An 8,205-nucleotide genomic window follows, 5' to 3' on the forward strand; every position below is an offset into this window, starting at 1 on the left:
CTAAGGGCATTTTTGTCATTTTACCACCTATAGTTAAACTAATCTGAATTTAGATCTATAAATTACCAACCCAAATTTAGTCAATTTATGTAAGCCCTAAAAATTTTAGTTTAATCCGAGTTTATTTTCTATATCTTATTCAAGTTTTATCATTAAAGACTAAATTGTAACAATTTCAAACTATCAGTACTATACCCGAATATTAAATTGAGTGCGTTTCTAACAAATTTTATCAATTACAAGTGTAATCCTAAAATTTTGTCAAGTTTTGTTATCATTTAAGGCTCTAATTAGACTTATCAAGTTATAGGACTAATTTGTAATTTAAACAAACTAGAGAACCAATTTAAAAAGACCAGAATTCAAACCCCCAACAGAGCATTGCAGTTTTTCTGTGCTTAAACCTGATTTTTAGTATTTTAATGGCCAATTAAACCCGATTTAACTACAATTAAATATCATACATATTTATACACCTTCAATTGAATTTATTAACACCAATTAAGCATCAATTAAATAGAATTAAATATTCAATTTCATGCATATCACCCACCGGTTAATTCAAACAAGTGGCATACCTTAATCACTAGTAAACCACTCCATGGAAGCTTCATTTAAACAATGGTTAGTGTAAACATCATGCATCACACACCGTGTTATCAATCGCCATGTTATCAAGCAACAGTACACCGTAAATTATTCAATAATCAAACTTAAACATGCATATATGATATTATAAAACCACCCAAAATTAAAAATGTCCAATGTCCAAGTTCAGTTACAACCAAAATTAAACTAAGTCTCAAAAGTTCTACAATGTCCGATTAACATCTCTAAAACATGTAACTAAATCTCTACCAAGCCTTAATCTCTTGGAACTCTTTTGCTCGGCTCCTTAACTCCTCAATCACGTCGGTTAACTGCACGAATATGAAGGAGTAAGCTTAAAAATCTCAGTGAATTTTAATAAAACAACAAGTAAATTAGCACCCAAATTATGTTTAAATCGAAACCAATCAAATACAACTTTTCAATCACAATATCAATCCATAATAGTTCAATATCATATGCTCAACCATGTATCAAAAATCATAATTAATCATGGCATATAATCATCAATTTATAATATAACATTTCATACATTTATATTGGCATATACAATCTTGGCTTAACCGGGTGATCATACATTGGATAAACAGATCTTCTTACTCCCAATTAAAACCAGAATCAGTCTCGAATTGAGTGGGCCAAGGCCACATGCTCCCTTATATCACCTCAAATCAGTCCCATTGAGTGGAAACACAAGCTTAACACTCTCTTATCTACTTCAAATTAGTCCACCTAGAGCCTCATTGCTCACAAATAACATATCAATATGGTGAGTACTTACAAATTCTATAGCTTGCAAACTATATCCAATGGATCCACCATGCTATAATGCCAATATAATCAATCAATCATAACATAATTTCAGTCAATAATGTGCTCAATTTAAAGTCCCAAAATGCAAATGTGAATCATGTAACATAGCCATTTTAACATCAAATTAAATCTAGCATACCAATTACCTATTATCAATGTTCATTTATCAATTGAAATATCAACATACCATGAACCAAAAACTCCAGCATGCTTGCTTAGCTCACCATTATAATCAATCAAATCAAGCACATAAAATCACTAGATGCTCACTTACCAACACTTAACAAAAATTTCATCACCTAAACACATATCAATAATCTTGAAAAATTAACCAAGCAAAACTCAATTAAATATTTGGAATCAGTAATTAATCACTAATTAAGCATAAGTAAGGGTCACTTTACCAAATCGTCTTTTAATAACACTCACCACACAACTAACTCAACTACAACTAAGTGATCAACCAAGCAAATCCAAGCTTCAACTTCGATTAGCTCGATCCTCTTCAAGATTTAGAGCTTCAACAGAGATAAAATAGATATTACCACCTTTCAAAAGATATAATAAACACAAATTTTCATCAACTAGGCTACACGAAATTCTCACTCAAAGTTACCTTACCGGATTTGTATCATCAAGTCGAAAACTTGATTTTTCACAAAATTGATGACTCCAAACCTCCTAATCACTTCCAGACATCAATATTATACCAAATAAACATATACTAAGCATCAATTTCACATTTAAATCAATTTCATAAAAATTCAGAAAATCGGTTCATAAAGATGATGAAATTCAAATATTTTTAAATTACCTTATAAAACATGTTTAATCTTGATAAATAAGATAAAAAACCTTCTAATAGATTCATTTTGAGTTGCAACATCCATTGATTTGTGGATTTCCTCTCAAAATTCAAGATCTACCAAGAAAGCACCTTAAGCTTTTGAAGAATATGACATTGATAAAAAATCATGTAATTGTCATTCAAATCATGTAAATATGCTTCTAATCATCATAAAAATAAATTTAGAAATAATAGTTACCTTTGATATTCATTCTAAATCCTTTGATTGAAAATCTTGAGAAATTTCGAATATTTTTAGCTACTTTTGTGAATAATTTCGGGTGAAAAGAAAGTATTTTGAGAAGGAAATTTGTTGAATCTATTCTCTGATGATAGATCTTTAAAACCATGCAAAGAAAAGAAATTTTATAACTCTTTAATCTGATGTAAATGGTGTGAAAAGTAGGCTAGATGCATTGTGTTTAAAACTGAAACAACCCACCAGAAATTTAAAAATTGGGAAATTTGTCCAATGGCCACTCCCACATTTCCCTTACTTTACCAATTGATCCTTCCCTCCAAAATTTTGAATTTAAAGGTTTATTTTCCAAATAAATACTCCAAAATTTCCCTTATTTTACAATTAAATCTAATTTAATTAATATTTAAATTTAACTCAAATTAACCCCAATAAAAATTATTTTAAAATTCTTTTTTGACCCAAATTAATTATTTTCACTAATAATTATTTAATTACTTTAAAATTAATATTCCAAAAATATTTTTATTTTTTTGGATTATTGTTTAATCGATTTTAGATGAAATTAACCTTCTAAATTAAATTCAAAATTATTATTAACCTGATAAATTCCTAAATTCACGCTCCGAACTTGAAAAATATACCCGAAACTACTAGACCTGGTTTAGGGATATTACAAAGAATGTCATTCGAGCTCAACAGGTCACTCGGTACTACAACACTATGGTGAAGAGCAAACAATTCCAGGTCGGCGACCTAGTTCTACGAAACACCGAAACTAGTCTACCAACATCTCAATGAGAAAAATGACTCCCAATTGGGAAGGACCATACAAGATAGTAGAAAAGATAGGTTTCGATGCTTATAAGATTGCAAAAATAGATGTCTCCGTCCTTCCTTACACATGGAACACATGCCACATAAACAAATATTATGTGTAAGCATGATTTGGTCTTATTAAGCTTCTTTTCACTGGAAGTAATAATTTTGTGTTGTTAAAAAATTGCCAACTTTCGAATTTCAAAAATTTTTAGAATCTTATAGCTAGCGATTTAAAATCGCGACTCCCCTTTAAGGTTCACCGATTTCATATTACAACACTCAAACTTTAAAGATATTCAAAATCTTAGAGCTAGCAATTTAAGATTGCGACTCTCCTTTAAGGTTTTGCGATTTCAAATCGCAACCTTCAAACTTCAAAGATTTTCAGAATCTTAAAGCTAGTGATTTAAGATCGTGACATCCTTTTAAGGTTTGTTGATTTAAGATTGCAACCTTCAAACTTCAAATACTTTCATAATCTTAGAACTAGCGTTTAAGATCGCGACTCCCTTTTAAGGTTCACCTATTTAAGATTGCAACCTTCAAACTTTAAAGATTTTAAGAATCTTAGAGCTAGCCATTTAAGACCGTGGCTCTCCTTTATGGTTTTCTAATTTAATATCGCAACCTTCAAACTTCAAAGATTTTCAAAACCATAGAGTTAGCGATTTAAGATGGTAACTCCCCTTTAAAGTTCGCCGATTTAAGATCACAACCTTCAAACTTTAAAGATTTTCAGAATCTTAGTGTTAGTAATTTAAGAATATCATTTCCCTCAACTTATATAACAACCAATATTGCTCACACATTATCGTTGTGCAGTGTGGCAAACAAGCCTAATCATGGAAATATAACTCGCATAATTATATATATCTTTACGCTGTTAAACACAAGCACTCAATCTTTGATAATGTTCTATTAGTTTGTGTATTTGAATTCTTCGAAATTCTTATTATAGGTGTGTTTTTATTAAATTAAATTTGATCACAACAATTCAAAATCATGCAAATAATAGATTGACAAAAAATAAACTAAACACATAGTGAATGATTCAAAATTAAAGATCAATCAATCTAACACAATTCAATTCAAATTACAGAACAAAACACATCAAATATAGGTCGACATATATAAAGCTAGTTGTTTTGGTGTACACCATCCACGGTGGCAGCAGTGTCTTCTTCTTCATCGTCCCTATCCTCAGCTGCCTCTTTAGCGCAAACAACGCTCACGTCAACAAGTTCATTAGATAAGAAAAGTCTCCTTGGCTTTTTCCAATCTTCTGCAAACTCTTTCCATTTTGCTCCAGAAGGGGAAAAATGTTGAAACCTAACTTGGCATTAGTAAGGTGACTTAAAGCGTCGAAGTCTACGCGCTGAACATTGAAATGCCCAAAAACAACCTAAGCATGCAACAAGATGTGTGATTTCAACTTAAGAAAATAATTTTAAAGATTTTTTATCGTCTCTACTTGGTAGCTCGATAATGGTTCGCTTTGCTGCTTTTTAATATCTGTTATTTTAGCACTATGCTTCTTCCTCAACTCCTTTATGTTCTCTTTGAATGCCAGTTTCTCTATTTTTAGAAAGTTAATTTCCTCATTCATCTGTTTCCCCTCTCTTGCCAATCAGCGAGACATTTTTCCATCTCCTTACTCATCCATTCCATTTCCTTATAAAGCTTGCAGACCTTATCTAGTGCTCACTCACTAGCTTCAAGTGCACTCGTGAACTCATTTCTCTTAGTTTCTTCTTCATTGGTAACTCATCGTATACCTTAACTAATAACCTCACTTTCCTAGACAGACACTTGAAGTGACCATAACAATTCCCTTATCAAGGGCCTCTTGGCACAAGATAAGGGTCCAGAGGGAAACACACACTCCTTGACCTCTCTGGGCATATATTCCTCCCATTTATTTTTCACATCGTTAGGAGAATAATGATACCTCTTCGCGTCAACCTAATCAGACCAACGAAAGATGGTATTTACTTCACCATCCGGGGATGTTAATTTCAGTGAACCCCCTAGAGGAACACGAAAAGGTAGTTATTTTGGAATGGGATCAATTTGTGGGGCAGGAAGGGCAACTGTTACCATTATATCTCTTGAATTTCTCGTGCGATCCTTCCCCTTCTTACATCAAGCTTCAGTCAATTCTTCCGTTACTCGATCATCGTTGTTAACCTTAGTATTTACAGAGCTCATCACCTCCTTCTGCTTGTTGCAAGCACAGCCACTACCCTTGCTGGTTACGGTACTAGGATTTCTCCCTCGCAAATTCTACATAAGTGACCTGACATCCATGATGTGTCTAAGTTTTTCTGATGAACTTGTAGATTCCTCTGTGTCACACTCAGATATCTTTAAGAACTCGAACTTAGGGGAATTTTGGGACCTATTTGAACGCATGGAAAGTTAACGAACACTACCAGGAATTTTGGAAAATTTTGTGATCGTTGGGTAAATAGTTGAGTTCCAATTTTTGTTTGGTTAGGATGGAATCGATTGGTTCCACAGTGGGAGCCATAATGATTTTCGGGAATTGGCTAAGATGGTTTGGAAGACCATGTATATGAGATATAAATAGGTGAAAGTGGACATTATGGAGAAGAAGAAAAAAGTTCTCTTTAATTCAATCTGAAAGTTTCTTTTTACTTGTTTTATCTTTTTCGGTTGCTCTAGAGAAGAAGAGAACTTAGGAGAGACTGTGAAACTAGTAAGCTTCATAGTTATGGAAAATGAGTAATTGGTGTATGGATAATATTGTGAGTGTGTACTCTTCCAAGTTTGGTTGCTGAATAATATTGGTTGTGACTAACAACTAGATAAATGTCATATTGTTTATGATAATATTTGGTGGAATGAAACATATAAAAATACTTGTTAATATTGTGGACGAAGTACGAAGGGAGTCTATTTGACGGGGTAGATGAATTTAGAATAAGTGGCGGAATGGAGGAATGGGTGGATTGTTAAGGGAATTCAAGGGAGTTTGGCTGCGTTGTGGAATGTTATCGTCTGGCTCGCTAGAGCGACATCATGACGATGATTTATCGAATTTTTGGAGCAACACCTCGACAGTGGTAAGATCTTTCGGGGCAAAACCTTAAAAGAGGTTACATGTGTAAGACCATAGTTTGAATATTGCAACATGGGGAGTCCGCCAGGATAGTAAACATGGGGTAGTCTACCAGAACATTAAACATGGTGTTACATGTGTATGACCATAGCTCGGCAATGGCAACATGAGGAGTCCACCGGGATAGTAAACAAGAGTTAGTCCGCCAGGCCATAAACATGGGTTACATGTGTAAGACCATAGCTTGACTATGGCAACATGAGGAGTCTGTCAAGATCGTAAACATGGGTTAGTCCGCCAGGACATTAAACATGGGTTATATGTGTAAGACCATAGCTTAGCTGTGGCAACATGGGGAGTCTGTTGAGATTGTAAACATGGGGTAGTTCGTCAGGATATTAAATATGGGTTACATCTGTAAGACCATAGCTTGGCTATGGCAACATGGGGAGTCTGTCGAGACCGTAAACATGGGGTAGTCCACCAGGACATTAAACGTGGGTTACATGTGTAAGACCATAGCTTGGCTATGGAAACATGGGGAGTCTGTCGAGACCGTAAACATGGGGTAGTCCTCTATGAAAATAAACATACAGTTACATGTGGAAGACTATAGCTCGACTATGGCAGCATGTGAAGTCTACAGATCAATAAACTAGGAGATCTGCCAATGTATAAAAAAGAAGTCGCGGTGCGACTTGCACGATAAGTTACAAGACGAAGTGGACTTGGCACGTCTGGAAACATAGGCTAACAAGATAAAAATGGGACTCACTAAAGACAATAATGAGTGAATCCAAGGAAGTGTCTAAACTTAGTTATGCATGAAAAGAGAGAGAATTCCTTAGACAATATGGTAAATGTCATGTCTGCCAATAAGAGTCTGCCAGAGAAGTCGTGAATCCCATACTGTTTAAGCATATATGGAATAAGCTATAATAAGAAACAATCTTAATTTGGAAATTGAAAAATACGTAGTTGAAAGAATGAGTAGACAACAAGGGTATTCATGGGAGGAAATGTTAGCTCAAGGCTAAATGATCAATAAAGTTTGCGAGGAATAGTAAGAAGCAGAAGTCCATCAGGGCCATAAAGCTTTGGAAAGATCTTGTTGGTCTTCCAAGGGTGGGACCAGTCAAAGGATACCTAAGTAAAAGAAGTATGTTGGGAACTATCTAACTATTGGAGTATCCTAAATGAATGGACTAAAAGAATAAGTACCATAGGATTACTTTGGGGGCACGAGTCCACCAAGGAAAATAAGGTGTAAACCAACCAAGCATTATAGTTTAGTTTCGTAAAAAAGACCTTATTCAAGAATAAAAGGGATTAAGTTAAGGACCCGTAGTTAGAGCAATTAATTGAATAATCACCAATAGTTTTCACTGACTGTACTGACAAATATGGGGTAGTATTGAGGCATACCAAGAAGGGTACAATGAAAGTTGAGGCAGTGAATAACGGGGGTAAGACCTTTATGAAAATATGCCTAGATAAAACATGGTTATAACCAGACCAATAATTATACCTGCCAACATTCTGCTCAGAGTGATTGAAGTATTGGTTACGCCAACTAAGTTCGTAGGTTCCCCTAAAAAATCCAGGGAGTTTAACTCTGTGCACAAAATCTCTTTTTCTTAGAAACTAAGTAGTCTTTTATAAATTTTTACGTATAGACCTCACTAAGTTCCTTTGAACTTATTAAAAATTATTGCTTGGATGCAAGGTAGATAAAGACTTGGAAATCAATTGAAGGGACCAAGCCAATTTTCATCATAGTTAAGAGATGGACATGGTAGCTAACTCACGTATATAGAGGGGCGCCCTTAGAGG

Source organism: Gossypium raimondii, chromosome 8 (genome assembly GCF_025698545.1).
Source record: "Gossypium raimondii isolate GPD5lz chromosome 8, ASM2569854v1, whole genome shotgun sequence".
Classification (NCBI taxonomy): Eukaryota; Viridiplantae; Streptophyta; class Magnoliopsida; order Malvales; family Malvaceae; genus Gossypium; species Gossypium raimondii.